Here is a 16,641-nt window from a genome sequence, read left to right as displayed (position 1 = left end):
GCTACAGGAGAAACAACTATTCTACCTCAAATTAAATTTTATGATTGGCTTTACGAAAAGCCAAACACTCTTAGGAGGTTCTGGAGGTGGGCAGACGAGAGCAATCTATCACTACAGAGAGAGAGGTCTTTCCAGGTTGGGCCCCTCCTTGCCACGTGGAGCCCTGGTAGAGCCATGATAAAACATCACTGGAATGTTTTAATACCGCCAGGGCTACAGGTACTTTTATATCTTAATGGAATTCAGCTGTGCAGCTCCTTACTATCACACACAATCCATCCTGTTGTAAATTCCTTTCTCCCTCTAACAATGAAGGGCAACAGGGTGTAACAGGTTGCATTCAATGGCATGAAAGAGAAGGAAGGCAAAGAAAACACTGAAAGTAAAGGCAGAAATGGTGAGGCTTCAGCCACAGTCCACAGACCTAGGTCTCATTGGCTCTACTGATGAGTTATTTCCAAAGCTTAGGCAAGCCAGTCTCAGCTCCACGCCTCCGTCCTCATCTGCTAAACAAGGGTCACCACACATCCTTTGACCTCAAGGAATTTTTGTGAAATTGAGAAGCTTACAAAAAGCACTGCAAGCACGGATGCCAAACTATTATCTCATAATTCAATGTGCCCACATCAGATCGAGACAAGTGAAACCCCAAATTAATTTGATACCATATGCTATGGGTTGCATTTTCCAACAGTCTTCAAAAATTGGCATTTATAATATTTGTGGGTTCATCCTTTTCCGTGTACAGAAACATGTGCACACATCAAAACAGACCCAGTTAAATCTTAATTATCCGGTGGAGGATTATCCAAGAATCTTACTGTTTCTTCTTTTCCTTTGATGCCCATTTTTTAGCCTTTCTGGCAATTGTTATATGATCAAGGAAAAGAGATGGCATGGAAATCAATAAATCCCTTTCCTTATTCACTGTAATTTCAATGCGCTGTGTCCCCTCAGCCTCCATTGGCAGAAATAAGGGACAGGACACTATTTGTGCTCATAGTGGGATAAAAACATTTATCTGCATTATTGGGAAATGAAGTATTTACAAAAATTAACTGCTCTTCACTTTCTAAAAATTCACTTACCAAATTGAAATTTTTCTAAGATCTGTTTCTTTCATAGTGCTACATCTAGGTATCTGTCTTTATTTTTTTAAAAATATTTATTTGGCTGCACCGGGTCTTAGTTATAACATGTGAGCTCTTGGTTGCAGCATATGGGATCTAATTCCCTGACCAGGGATTGAACCTGGGCCCTCTGCATTGGGAGCTCAGAATCTTAACCACTGGACCACCAGGGAAGTCCTGGTATCTGCCTTTTAAAATAAACAATAATAAATTTTAACCTTTCTTTGATGATTCAGTATTATCAATAACCATCCATTTATTATGATGCTATACTTCACAGCATAATTTTCTATCTGCTCTTGAGCATTCTTTCTTCTCCTCTGATCTCAGTCTATCATGTGATACATCTCAGTTATTTTTTCATTCAACAAACCAAATCTTATGCAGTGTCTCCTATGCCAGGCACTATGCTACTAGCAGTTAAGGACTTAATGAGAAAAACAAGCATGGTCCCTATTCTTGGAGAGCTTGCCTTCTCTTTGGGGAGAAAAGATATTAATGATATAATCACACAAAGACATACGCTTGTATGTGAAAACAGCTCTCAGAGAAAGGTATAGGATGATGTGAAACAGGTGAAAGTGGTATAAGAAGGCCAGGAACTTGGGGCTCCAAGAGAGAGATAGGGGTGCATTAAGGGTATTATATTAAGGAAGACATATCTAGTTACTGGCATAAACATTCAGGCAGGAACTGTTTCAAGTGACCCCAGCACGTTATGAACTAACTGTACATTCTTAGGCCAAAGGACTAAAAATCAAAACAAAAGTGAAAAGTTTTTAGTAAACATATTGTTGGGGTGTCACTGGTATTTTTATTCAGAAATTATGGTGAATGTAGTGTGGGTAAAATGAGTAAGTTGTGTTGGTGTGATTGAGAACTGCTCTTTTCCGCTTGAAAACAGAAAATACTGGAGTAAGACAAATGAGATCAAGAAGAGTTAGCACACCAGTATAAACTCATGATGTATTTCACCATAAAAAAATATATGTACATTTAAATTTATAAATATATAAATATTTAAATTTATATATTTATATATATATCTATATATAGAGAGAGAGAAAGAGAAATTGATTCATTTCCTAACTCTGGCTGTGCCCACTGAAAAGGCTGAGAAACAATGACAAACCCAGTCATAATGAGAACACCTGAGCCCAGACTGTGGTCTCCAAATGCCATTGCTCACTAATAGGAAGCAGGTTTTCTTGCAAAAAAGGTGATCCCAGGTCTGAGGCAGGAAATGTACAAGAGAAGCCTAGAACTTACCGTCATATTAGAAAGCAAGACAACTATATATATATATCCAAAAAAAACCAAAAAACAACTAGTATTACATGGAAAGGACTCAAGAACCAAACTGAATAGTAAGCAGTCAATAGTCAAAATGAGGCCATTTGAGTATCAGTTAATGGTAAAAACTATGACTGATTAAAAACACACCAGATATATATCATTTAAGTTTAAGAGTTTACAGTAATACTTTTAAAAATGGTGACTAGGGAGAAAATTATGAACAAATTTTATGTTCAAGACCAGTAAATAAGAGTCAACTATTCATCCTGCTTTTCATACAAAACTGGATGCACTGAGGAAACAAATCATAGGTGAGGGGGAAGTTTCTCATCTCCAGCAATGGTTCCTGGTAATAAATGAACAAAGAATAATAGAATTAGACTAGCATCATTTCCCAGTCCCCTGTACATTTAAGAATTTAAACAAAGATCTCATTGCAAAAAGATACACTACTAACCAATGACCTCCTAACACAAGACCAACTATGAAGTTGTCAGGCAAAACAAAGCGAACCAAACAATGCCTCTAGGGCTTCCCAGCAGTTCCCTAGGAAGACAGACTACAAAGGAACATGCTCAACACCACTATCAAAATCCACCATCAAAATCCAGAGGGTGGAAATTCTACTGGACAAATGATCTGGTTTCTTCTACAGAAAAAAACTATAACATATAAAAAAAAAAAAAGGTAAGAGATGGCACTAGTAGCTTATAAGAAGTTTAAGGGGCATAAATAGACTATTTATACTCTGATTCGAGTCAACTCAGTGAATTCTGGCATAATAAGTAAGTGTGTGGCAGAAAATCGTGGAACAAAATTGATGTATTGGCATTGCAGTGACTTAGGTAACCACGTATGGTAGCAAAATGCCAGCATGAAATTCAAAGATTGAACTCACCATGCCAAACAAGGTAAATTGTACCTTCTGGAATTGAACAGACAGAGATGGGCCCCCAGGCTTGTAACTTTCCTCTTCCTTTTTTTTTTTTAAAGACATCAGTGAGCACCTTATTAATGTTATAATTTGAAAAGTATTTTCTGCCTCTAATGGAAGATTTGGACTAGCTGACGAAATGACCAGTGGTTCCCCAAACTGCAGCCTTTCCAATTAAAAACTGCAAATTGTTTCATATCATTAATGATTCCGACTTTGAAAGAAGCTGTTTCTACTCTTCCTTTTAAGTGAATAAGTTCTAAGTGGATAAGTTTAAATGCAAAAATATCCTGAGATTGCAAGGTAGCTCTTTTAAAAAAAAAAAAAAATACAATACCCTATCATTACTTGCAACTCATTTTCTTAGGGAATCAAGATTATCAAGACTGTGCAACAATATTTTTAAAAAAATCAACAACAACAAAAGGGAATAAATTGGAAACCGAAGTTAGAAAAGCCTGCAGCTGTCATCCGTAACACTGATTTTAAATTTCTATATTCATCCACAAAGCCTCATTGTTCTTTTTTCTGGGTTTTATAAGTCAGCATTATACATTGAAACCTAACAAACATTATACTGACAAATTTTTCCTTTATCAGTTTTATATATTGAGGTTTCACACCAGATTGTGTTTGAAAAAGGAGTTGATACTAAAAATCAACAAAGTAAAGAGGGTCCTGGGTGTCGGTGGGGGTGGGGTGGGGGAAATCTTAGAATTTGGAAAGTGAAGAAGAGAATAATGTTTGCTGATCTGTTTATTATTGTATTAAATTCTATACTTGTCTTTTTAAATGATTCATCATTGCATATAATGTATTGAATACTATACATTATATGGGTAGCCTTTCCCTTCTCCAGGCGATGTTCCCAAACCAGGGGATCAAATCCAGGTCTCCGGCATTGCAGGTGGATTCTTTACCAGCTGAGCCATGAGGGAAGCCCAAGAATACTGGAGTGGGAAGCCTATCCCTTCTCCAGGGGATCTTCCTGACCCAGGAATTGAACCGGGGTCTCTTGCATTGCAGGCGGATTCTTTACCAACTAAGCTATGAGGGAAGCCTTACTGAATACTTATACCATGGAAAATATCAAATCAGTGTCATAAAATAAATATTTTGGATTCAACTGCCAAAAAGAAAAGAAAAAAAGATAATAAAAATATTTGTAAATCATCAAATAAAGGTAGAGGATGATATTTATACCTGTGGGTGATTATTGCTGTAACTCTACAATGCCTAAATACAAGAAAGAAAAGGAAAAGGAAAAAAATGGAGTTCTTGTATAACTTTCCTCCCACGTGGTAGCAACTACTTGGATGCCAGTAATGTCTCCGTGGTCTCTTTAATCTTTTTCACGTGTAGAGTTATGCAGGCGAAGGGCTGGAACCATCATGGATGCAACACATTTGCATGAGTTTTCAGAGAACAGAAGGAGGGAGGCAGAAAGCATTCCATCTACCTGTGGTATCATGGCCCCTGCCATCACCTGTCCTGCTGAGTCCTTTCTGATTCAAGGGAAGGAATGTGATGTGGTGGAGAGGGCATGGATTTTATTACTCAGACTTACTTAGGGTCAAAACCAGCATGTTTATTATTAGCACGGTAGCTTTGAGCTGACTCACTTCCGTTTTGCGGAGGCTCTCTTATCTGTAACATAGAGATAGCAATATCCACCTTGTCAAGATGTCTGTACAACTTCTAAGAAATAACATAAAATTCACCTAAACCCAGACTCAGTGTTCAGTAAATAGCTTCCACTCTGTTCTCAGGACCTTGCAGGAACGCTGACCAGCCTATTTCAGCAACAGGGATCAACATTCTGTCTTGGAAATGGATTTTCCAGGCCACAGATGCAGCTCATCCTGTTTCTGGGAATCATGGAGAAGCTCTGCCAGAAATCCAGCCTTAGGTCTCATCCTAGCCTTCCTGAGCCCCACTTTAGTGGTCATCTGTGAACACACCTGATCCAGAGGAGAGGAATAAAAAAATGGGAGGGAAAGAGGAGCAGACTCCTCCAAAGGCCAACACCAGGAGAACAAAAAGTCTGCTTCTTGACAATACCAATCCCCATCACTAGACCCTGGAGACTTTTCCTTTTGTTTAAATCAAAGCCAATATTTTCTAAGCCTTAAATGAAAAGTGAAAGTGAAAGTGGCTCAGTTGTGTCTTACTCTTTGCAACTCCACGGACTGCACAGTCCATGGAATTCTCTAGGCCAGAATACTGGAGTGGGTAGTCTTTCCCTTCTTCAGGGGATCTTCCCAACCCAGGGATAAAACTCAGGTCTCCCACATTGCAGGTGGATTCTTTACCAGCTGAGCCACAAGGGAAGCCCAAGAATACTGGAGTGGGTAGCCTATCCCTTCTCCAGCGGATCTTCCGGACCCAGGAATCGAACTGGGATCTCCTGCATTGCAGGTGGATTCTTCACCAACTGAGTTATCAGAGAAGCTTAAAATGAGAGGGCACCTTCTCTCCACATTTAAAAGCAAGCACTTGCCACTTCAGGTTTCAAATTATATACGATTGAAAATAGTATAGCTGAAAGAAACGTGGCCTTTGTAATTAAGAGTTCTCTCTCTTTTCTTCCCCCTTCTGAAAGCCAACAGGGGAACAAACTGAACTGAAACATGGTTGTTGAAAAGGTTAAAAGGTTTTCATGCCTCTGGGTTCTATCTTTAGCCTGGCTTTCTTTGTGTAAGACACAGAAGATGTTGCCCCAATGTATAGAAAATGCGAGCACACCCAGGGAGCTGCAGTGGCAACAGGTCTTCCAACATCACTGGGGCAGTCCTCTTTCCAGGAAACCAAACAGCAAGCTACTCACTGATCCCTTTGCCTTTTTCCCTCAAACTCTCGTGCTTATAAAGTGCCTAATGAGCAAGATGGCTGCTCACTACAAGCAGGAAGAATTCTGCAAACAGCATTCAATTGCATCCACAGAGAGAGAAAGTCTGGAATTTGGTGGAAGAGAAACAAGGTGTTTGGTGAATCGAGAACCAGAGTCAAGACTGTGAGCTTCTTTAGGCCAAAGATTCTGTGGCTGGCATTCAATAAATATTTGGAGAATTACTTAAATGCAGGGATGAATATGGGATGTCCAGAACTGCTCATGAATTGTATGAGAAAACCTTTCCTGATTTTGTAGATAGTGTAAGACTAAACTCAGCTGACAAAACGAGAAAGATGTAGGAGTATTCATCTCATGTCCCAGTGATTGTGTCAGTTTTCAGAGGAAAAATTAATTTCATTAAAAAAAACAAAAAAACAGGAGGGCAGTTTCTGAAAACTCATTTGTGAATCAAAACCGAGGTAGACCAAAGTGACTAAACATTCAAATGAAAGGGTAAAAAAATAAGAGAGATTGCCAATTTTCTTTTCCTCTTGCCAGTGTGAAAATTTAAAGGCACTTCTTCCTGTCAAAAGGATGGCATCAGATGTATTTAAAGGATCCACATAAGCCTGCCTCTTCACATACTTCTTGTTCTCAAAGAACATCATCTATTCTCATCTCATGTCACCTCACCAAGTTCTATAACAGCAGGTAGGTTTATGCTTTAATCACTTTATTCTTTGAAAATGTGATCATTAATTCACATTAAAACCCCACTAATTCAGACCTTTTAAGAATTAGTTAGAACTGAAAAAATCTCACTAGCATTTAGCGTAAGCCTACATTTTTCAAAAAAGGATTAGAAATGTTTCCCTCATTTAAGCATTCCTAAGTTTACTTTATTACCATCATTTGTATCAAATAACATGATAATTGAAGGTGATAGAGGCTTTGAAGTGAGTCACTCTGCTGTGCTTAGTCACTCAGTCGTTCCGACTCTTTGTGACCCCACGGACTGTAGCCTCTCAGGCTCCTCTGTCCATGGGGATTCTCCAGGCAAGAATGCTGGAGTGGCTACCATGCCTTCCTCCAGGGGATCTTCCCAACCCAGGGATCGAAGCCAGGTCTCCCTCAATGCAGGCGGATCCTTTACTGTCTGAGCTACCAGGAAAGCCCTAAAAGTGAGTCTAGGTTAAACCTTATAATGTTTGGTATAGTTGAAAAGTCCTTGAGATTTGAAGTAAAAAGTTAAATGTCTGAGCTCAAGTTCCATTTATGTTATGTACCATTTATGCAATCTTCCACAATCATTTAACTTTGCTGAGCACCAGTTACATCATTTATGAAAATGGGAATAGAAAGAAATACTTCTCTAAGAGTCACTGTGAGGATTACATCAATGTAAAGCAATAAATTTTATGAGCTGTATGCAAATTATATAATTATCATCATCACAATTGTCATCCCCACCACTGTCCAGACTTAAAAATAATTCAAATAAAAGAGGGTAAGAAAGAATCAATGGTTCCTCAACCTCCTTAACCAGCACCATGCTGTAGATTGTGCCACTTTAGGTCACAAAAAGAGCCATATTATCTACATATAAATTTCTACTTGTTATACAGAAATAAATTGGTTCTGGCTCTAGAAATTGAGGAACAGAGAGGGTGAAGCAACGTGTGATGAATTTATTGTTCAGGTATGTTTCATGAATTAAATTGATAAATGTTTATTGAGCATTTATTATATCCCAAGCACTGTCTTAGGGGTGAGGACAGAGCAGTGAGCTAAGCAGACACAATCTCTGCCACTGGAGAGCTGACAATGAACCGATCCTTGTGAATTCTAAGTCGCTATCTTCGCCACTTCATATTATGCCAGTGTGTACTGGGTGCTGGGCTCTTGCCTCAGCGTGTTTTCTTTCTCTCCCCTTCCCTCCCTCTCAGCACAACTTACAGAGAAACTAACACCTGGCCAGCATAAGTGTCAAGCCCCGCCCTCCCGCCCCCACCGGGGGCTCTATAACCTCAAGGTTCAAGGATGCCCAAAGGCTGATGTATCTGTAGCCCATTGTAACACATGGGCTGGGAAGCGCTGCATTATCTATAATGTAGTCAGTGATTCAGAAATTTCACTAGTTAATATTGACTTCCTCCTACATTAACTATTACTGCACACATAGAACATGCAATTCCTTCATATTAGATACACAGCAGCTTATCTCTCTCACTTATTGCTGTCAATTTACTGCTTTTAGCAGGTCAGAAAGATGAAGTTAAAATGACTTTTGTAGTCTGCAGGGAAAAGTAAACAGGCACCCGAAATAACATTTTAAAATACACTATTAAATCATTACAGCAAAGAGTAAAATTTAGGAATTAATGTAAAGGAGCCAAAGAATTTCTGGAATTTAACACCAGCTTCAGAAATCGACCTAAACACTGTGATCTGCGTTATGCAAGCTACATTCTTGATTCTTGCTCTTGTCTTGGATATTCTAACAAAGCAGAAGCCTGGGTACAAAAGGAGGTAGATAAGCTCACATTCAGGAGGACTCAGAGCAAACACCACTCTGAGAGATACATGGGCTCATCAAGGGAGGACAGTGTGCCTTCCTATAGCAAGCAATGTAATGAGCAGTAAGAACCAGCTTGAGTTAAAAAAGAAATAACAGCAAAAATAGAGCTACAGGAAAAATGACGCTATTAGAAAACAAACAATCCAATTAAAAAAAAAATGCATAAAAGACCTAAATACACACCTTCCTACAAAAGATCTTTAAATAGCAAATAAGTTATGAAAAGATACTCCAAATCATATGTTTTTAGGGAATTTCAAGTTAAAATACCACTAAATACCACTAAACACACCGGCCAGAATGACCAAAATCCAGAATACCAAATGCTTGTGAGGGCGTGAAGCAATGGGAGCTCTCACTCATTGCTGGAGGGAACACAAAATGGTACAATCACTGTGGAGGAGAGTTTGGCAATTTCTTACAAAATGAAGCATAGTCTTACCATATGATTCAGCAATCACACTCCATGATATTTACCCAAAGGAAGTGAAAACTTAGGTCCATATAAAAACTTGTACATGAACGCTTATAACAGCTTTATGAATTGCCAAAACTTGGCAGAAACCTAGACATCGTTCAGTAGGTGAATGGATAAATTGCAGTCATTTGTGCAATGGAATATTATTCAGTGATAAAAAGAAGTAAGTTATTCAGCCATGAAAAGATACGGAGGATCCTTAAATATATGCTACTGAGTGAAAGCAGCCAGTGTAAAAAGACTGCCTACTGTATTGGTCCAATTATCTGACATTATGGAAAAGGCAAGACTATGATGACAGTGAAAAGTGTTTGGGGGTTGGGAGGGAGATATAAATAGATGGAGATCAGGGAATTTTTAGGGTGGTGAAACTATTCTGTATGATACTGTACTGGTGGATACATAGCATTACGCTGTTTTGTTATTTTAGTCGCTAAGTCATGTCCAACTCTTTGTGTCTCCATGGACTATAGCCCACCAGGCTCCTCTGTGCGTGGGATTCTCTAGGCAAGAATACCACAGTGGGTTGCCATGCCTTCCTCCAGGGGAATCTTCCTGACCCAGGGGTTGAGGCCCCATTTCCTGCATTGGCTGGTAGATTCTTTACCACTGAGCCATCAGCGAAGCCCATATCATTTTACGTTTGTCAAAACCCATAGACTGTATTGGAACAATGGAAAAATCCAAATGACCTTTATGGCCAAGCCAATACAACAGAAAGAATGAACTCGACTGTAAATCTTGGACTTCAGTTACGACCAATATATCATTATTGGTTAATAACAGAGGACACTGGCTTGGGGCAGGAGGGAGGACGGGAATGTGGGAACACTCTGTACTTCCCCATCAACTTTCTGTAAACCTAAAACTGCTTGAAAAAATTAAAGTCTGTTAATTAAAAAAACAAAACTGGTTTGAGGTTTTTCCTTCCAGATGACTTTCCAGATTTGATTGGAGCCCTATGGAAGGCACCAGAGAAGATGCCATCAAGATGACTCCTGTCCAGTTTTGAAATCCCATCAGGGACTGGTTTGTGGGTCAAGAACTGGGGGGACACAGTGTTTCGGATGGAGGTGAAGGCACAGGCAAGGCTTAGCAGTAGAACCCACTGGGAAGAGTGGTCAAGAGAGCACCACACTTGACCGCAAGACAAAGGTCGCAAGTTGACAAGTAACTGGAGATAAGGTTGTAGGTGCTGGACTTTGCCTAGGGATTCAAAATGGGATGTGAAAGGTGAGCGAGGTCACTCCAGACAACTGGAAAGGAACAAAAAGAAGTGTCTCTGTTTGATTCAGGCCAAAGGAGAGACCCAAGAGAAAGGGAACCCCACTGCAGGTGAGGTAATGAGTCATCAGTCCTGAGGGAAAGTCAACAGCAGATACTGGGAGTCTAAGGGAAAGTAAAATTCCTAAGAAAAGACATGCTGAGCTGTGTCGAGGAGGCCAAGATGGAAGAGTAACACTTTCTCAGAAGTCCTGATTCAGAGGCAAGAACTCAAGAGCACAGCTCTCTATCAAGTAGGGGTCCTAGATCTTGTCTTCACTTGGGTTTTTCATCTGACCACAGTCAAGAGCAGAGCGAGAGGCCTGTGATAGATCCTAGCAGAAAAGAGAAACGCAGGAACAAAAAGGGCACACACAACTGGTGAAGTCAGAGAATTTTCACTCTTACATCCGTGCACCAGAAAGCACAGAAGCCGTAAACATTTTAAAGACCTATATTTATCAACAAGGAAAGATGTTCCCAACGGACGACAGAGTGACAAAAGAAGGTTCAGAAAAGTCTATTAATTACAATTCCATTTTTGTAAAACTGCCTCTGTTTATTTGTATACATATGCATAGAAAAGATTCTGGAAGAAAACACTCAAATGCCAACATCTACAGGCGACAACCTGAAGGAAATCAACCATGAATATTCATTGGAAGGACTGATGCTGAAGCTGAAGTTCCAATACTTGGGCCACCTGATGCGAAGAGCTGACTCACTGGAAAAGATGCTGATGCTGGGAAAGATTGAGGGCAGGAGGAGAAGGGGACGACAGAGGATGAGATGGTTACATGGCATCACTGAGTCAATGGACCTGAGTCTGAAACACCCCAGGAAATTGTGAAGGACAGGGAAGCCTGGCGTGCTGCAGTTCATGGGGTCACAAAGAGTTGGACACAACTGAGCGACAGAATGAGGACAACATGGCAGGGTTTTATGTTGCGACTCTAGTTTCACTCCTCTTCAAGTCACTGCAGAGATTACTTGTAAGAGACAATTGCTTCAAAGGGAAGAGGCAACACTCCATCTCATAATTCAAGTTTCCAATAACATTCTCCTTGTTAAGGGCAGAATAGCTAGTGCCTTACACAAAAGCCACGCTGGCTTCAGATCACCATGGTGCAGCCTCTCATGACATAAATTACTTCAACAGCCACGTTCTAATGTCTAAGAAAAAAAAAAAAAAGAAATGGAAATTCCAAAGAACTAAAGTTACAAAAAGTAATGGCAAGAGCAGCAAGGACAGCAGCAGAGGGAAATGTCTGAGGAGGAAAGGAGACAGACTCCCCCTGACATCTTCCCAGCGTTTGTTTCCTTCACTCTGGAGGAGGCTTCTTGATTAGTCTATTCAAAAAACTGTTATTGTAAAATAAAAATTCCTGGCTAAAAGTAACACCAAAATGCACAAGATATGCAGAAACACCCCACGATGCAAATTATTTATGAAGATAATGTAACAACACGACCAGGAATTAGCATGACTGAGTTGTTTTACAACTGAGCTGGGTTCCCCATCCACAAACCAGAGGGACGCATGAGCCAATCACCAACGCTGTATTCAGTGTTTGTTCTTATGTTTCACAGCTGTTTTTACACACAGAGGAGGGGGTGGTGGTGGTGGTGGTCCTTAGGGTGGGGGGAATAGTATAAAAAAAAAACGGTACTCCAGCACCAGTGTTTCTAAAGACTTATCATCTTTGCTAAACTAACAATTTCATCTTGAAATCTGTTACAGGAAATACCTTTAACCAAAAGCCATCTGTTTCAAATTCTTTTTTTCTATGGGCAAAAATTCACTATAGCTATTTACTGTAGTTCAGTATTTAGGCATATTGCTATTATCTTTTCTGTAACTTTCATTTTGACTGCATTAAAGTAGGAATACGAGAGCGCCAGAAGGGGAAATGTCTTAAAAACAGTTGACTTTAAACTTCATTACCTGCTAACAACTCTGTCCAAATGTTTAATAGAGGAAAAAGCCAAACTATGGTCTAAAAAGAAGACTAAAAGATTGTCTGAAGATTCCACTTATTCCTGTTTTTTTCTGTTCCTTATAAAATGAATGCTATGAATCCTATAAATATGTTCTTGGTAAAGATATTCAATTTGTTTCAATCTAGTGACCAACGAATGTTTAACTCTGTTTACCTACCAAATAGGGAACTGTACCAATAATCACAATTTCATCTTGAAATCTGTTACAGGAAATACCTTTAACCTTTAATGTCACTGTTAGAATAACAGTGACAACAACAATATAAACCCAAATGATCATTTGTCTATTAGCCTTGATAGTAACATCACTGAGAACTAAGACTCTGAGGCTACAGCCTAAAGTCATAATTCAGGATAAATTCATTTACATGGTAATAACCATCGTCTGATGAAAGGGGACATACCCTAAGGGAGTGCATGTTATCCCTGGGCTGTGGGTTGCTAGTATACAGTGAGGTCTACAGGTACAAGTCAACACAGAGCATACTAACCCAAGGACTCGAACCCTGGCCCCCATTCTAAGCAGATTACTATTAACAATGTGCTAAGTGAATGCATGCATTTATAAAATGTCCATGCTTGATGTTGGTTGGAGACAGGGACACAATCTCCTCATCTCACTGTCTTAATTTTGAATAGAAGAATGTAAACTTACTTAGATTGATGCTGCTTCTGAACAGAAGCACAAGAAACTGGGGAGATTTGTGATAGAAAACTGAGAGGTTGAGTGACTCATCTGGTTCAAGGTTCTGCACCAAAACGTGTAAAAGGCAGATCTGAAGGTTTCTAAAATCTTCTAAAACTGTATGGTAGACAGAGTTGATCCTCGGCCACCCAAAACTAGAAAGGCAGAATTTTAAGATTCACTTGAAGACATAGAGTGAGTACTCAATAAATGCCTGGTGAATAAATGGATGCATTTTTATTCAGAGGTGTCTGTGGGCAACATTTACTAGGGCCTGAAAAACCAACATAAATTGTACAAAGATCTTGTCTTTAAGAAGCTTCTATTCTATCAGGAGAAGCAAAATAATATCAATGAGTAATTTTCATATAGTGTGATACTTGCAGTAATAGGGAAAGGCTATAAATATATTTATTGGGTTTCCCAAGTGGTGCCAGTGGTAAAGAACCCACCTGTCAATGCAGGAGAAATAAGAGACACAGGTTTGATCCCTGGGTCGGGAAGCTCCCCTGGAGAAGGGCATGGCAACCCATTCCAGTGTTCTTGCCTGGGAAATCCCATGGACAGAGGGGCCTGACAGGCTACCGTCCATGGGGTCACAAAGAGTGGGACACAACTGAAGGGACTGAGCAAGCACACAAATGGGGAACCGACAGTTAAGAACTAGGGAGAGGGACAGATAAGGCTTCTAAGATCAGATCAGATTAATTCACGCCAAGGTGCTAAAAATCTTATCTGTAGCTTCTGTCCCAGGGTTATTTGCATGTTAATGCAAAACAAGAGGAAAGTGAAGTCGCTCAGCTGTGTCTCTTTGCTACCCCATGGACTGTAGCCCACCAGGCTCCTCAGTTCATGGGATTCTCCAGGCAAGAATACTGCAGTGAGTTGCCATGCCCTTCTCCAGGGGAGCTTCCTCACCCAGTGATCGAACCTAGGTCTTCTGCATTGCAAGCAGATTCTTTATCATATGAGGCACTAGCGTTGAACTGCTATTAATGGGATTTCAGGTATCAGGTGAGATTTAGCAGAGAAGATGCTTCAGGTAACACTCCTGGGCAGAAAAGCTACCTAGTTCTATTCATGAAAAAGATTCATCCAGGGTAGGTGCATGTCTTCTTCAAGCAACTGTATCCAGCAAGCACATAAAAGAAAGCTGGTGAAGTGTCCTGAACAGATATTCACACACCCATGTTCAGAGCAGCACTATTGAAAATAGCAAAGAGGTTGGAAGCAACCCAAGGGTCCATCAATGGATGAATAAATTAAATATATATTCAGTAGACTACATATATTCTATATGTTCAGTAGAATGTTATCCAGCCTTAAAAAGGAAGAAGACTCTGACACATGCCCCCAACGTGGATGAACCTTGAGGGCATTATGCCAGATGAAGTAAATCAGTCATAAAAAGACACGCATCGTAGGATTCCACTTGTGTGAGGTAGAGCAGTCAAATCCACAGAAGACAGAAGGCAGAATGGCGCTTGCCAGGAGCTAGGAGGAGGGAGAATGGAGAGTTAGTGTTCGATGGTAAAGAGTTTCCATTTTGCAAGGTGAAAAGCATTCTGGGATGGTGGTGATGGTTTCACGACAATGCTAATGTACTTAATACCACTGCACTGTACACTTAGAAATGGTTAAGATGATACGTATTGCCGAGTCCTTTCGCTGTTCACCTGCAATTATCACAACATTGTTAGTCAGGCATACCCCAATACAAAAAATTAAAATATTTTTTTTCAAATTTACATAACAAGAAAACAACCAAAAATGGTTAAGACGGTAAACTGTGTTGTGTGTATTTTAATCACAGTTTTAAAAGCTGGGAACAGAAGAAAAGTTGATGAAGCATACCCTAGCTTCGAAATGTGTATGCAAAGTTTCCCGAGTATTTTAAAGATTGCCATCAGTTATCACATATGGAAATTTATAGCACAGAAGACAGAATGGGTAGTGTGTATTGACTAGATGGGCAGATGCTTGCTTCCTAATATGTTTGAAAAAATGACACCTAAAAGATCTCCTCTAGAATCAGCTGAAATTCCACCATTAAAAAATTTCAATCCTGGATCCCCGAGCTTTTGTAAAGTGTGACTATTCTGGCTGAGGTCCCTTATCAGCTTAATATGTTGTTACCAGACTGTTTCTCCCCAGCTCAATCAAGGTGCACGAACTGATTGGAGGCATCTGGGAGAGAGAAAGATGAGGTCCAAAACAGAAGAGGGAGTCCAGAGAGTGAAAACAAGAGATCCGCAGGAACTGCTGGAATCCAGTTGTGTTACTTAGAAATTCTCCCCATGCCACCCATGACCTTTCGACACAGGTGTTGACGGACACCTAGCTCTGCTTTCTCATCCTGTCTCTCTCCCTTCTGTCTGAAAAGGCTCCCAGCAATGCAAAACGTCACAAGGCAGAACCTGGAAGGAGTTTTATCCAAAGATCGAACGTGGCTTCTGCTAAACAACTTTCAACTCTGACCACATATTTCATCATGGAAACTAATTTGAGTTTTCGGTTTCATGAACTGAAGTACGGCCAGCAAATCTAAGATTGAGATGGAATAAGCAAATACATAGGCTTCGGAGCTCTGCATTTCTGAGTCGGCTGCAATGAAGAGGTTAGGGTCAACGAATCCAGATCTGTGAACGGTGTAAGAGCTAAGAGACTGGATCAGAAGGGCTTTAATGAAAAGATAAGCTGTGACCTTATGCCCGTTATCCTAGAATCTGGGCCCAGAAAGTTAGCTGTATGCAAAGCTGCCATGCTCTCTGGAGTCCTGCCGCCCCTCTGCAGCTGGTTTGCCTTCAGTAGAGTGTACCAGGGGACTAGGTGTCTATGTCTGTTTGTGTTTCAGAGAGGGAGAGACAGAGAATCTACTGTGATTACAGAGAGTGTTCCTAAAATGGGGAGAAGCAACCATATCCTAAACGGGATAGCCTGTCTCCCACTATAAGACGCTCAGAATATTAGCAGGCATCACAGTCTCCACACCCCCTGTCACGCCTTAGCTGACAGTGACTACCTCTGGATTTTCATCAAGGCGCTTCAAAGAAAGTTCCACCTGTTCAGACTTCAGCGATATTATTAAAACTTCTCAAAAAGTCTATAACAGGAGGTGGTTTTGATCAGCGTTCATTTTAATTGTGCACTCTTGCCCCTTGTGGACTCCCAGCCTTGTTACATTGCTTAAGGCACAGGAGAAAGCACAGGTGGGCGAGAAAATAAGCTGACAAAACCTGTGAAATAATTCACAGGTGGCAGCAAACACACACTTGCCATCTTCACCCCGCTTTAAAAATAAGATTCTATTTTCCTCCTCCATATGCTGCGCATGCTCGGACAGACTGAATAGGTATCTGTAAAGAGATATGTATTATTTTGATTAATGTATTTCATGATAAACCTCCTAGAAGGTCCTGCTTGTACTGAAAGAATACAGGAGT

The 16,641-nt window shown here is 40.2% G+C and overlaps 1 protein-coding gene and 1 non-coding gene across 15 annotated transcripts in view; both read right to left on the bottom strand.

Moving 5' to 3' along the window:
- ATXN1 (ataxin 1) overlaps positions 1 to 16,641 on the bottom strand; it is a 451,903-nt gene that overhangs the window by 110,608 nt on the left and 324,654 nt on the right. The window lies entirely within an intron of this gene.
- TRNAG-CCC (transfer RNA glycine (anticodon CCC)) lies at positions 1,231 to 1,303 on the bottom strand. Its single transcript has one exon. It is a non-coding gene; the product is annotated as a tRNA-Gly (tRNA).

Source organism: Giraffa tippelskirchi, chromosome 8, assembly GCF_054371585.1.
Source record: "Giraffa tippelskirchi isolate mGirTip1 chromosome 8, T2T-mGirTip1v1.2.pri, whole genome shotgun sequence".
In the NCBI taxonomy this organism is placed as follows: Eukaryota; Metazoa; Chordata; class Mammalia; order Artiodactyla; family Giraffidae; genus Giraffa; species Giraffa tippelskirchi.
The sequence above is the reverse complement of the archived record's forward strand: the minus strand, read 5'-3'. Positions and strand labels throughout refer to the sequence as shown.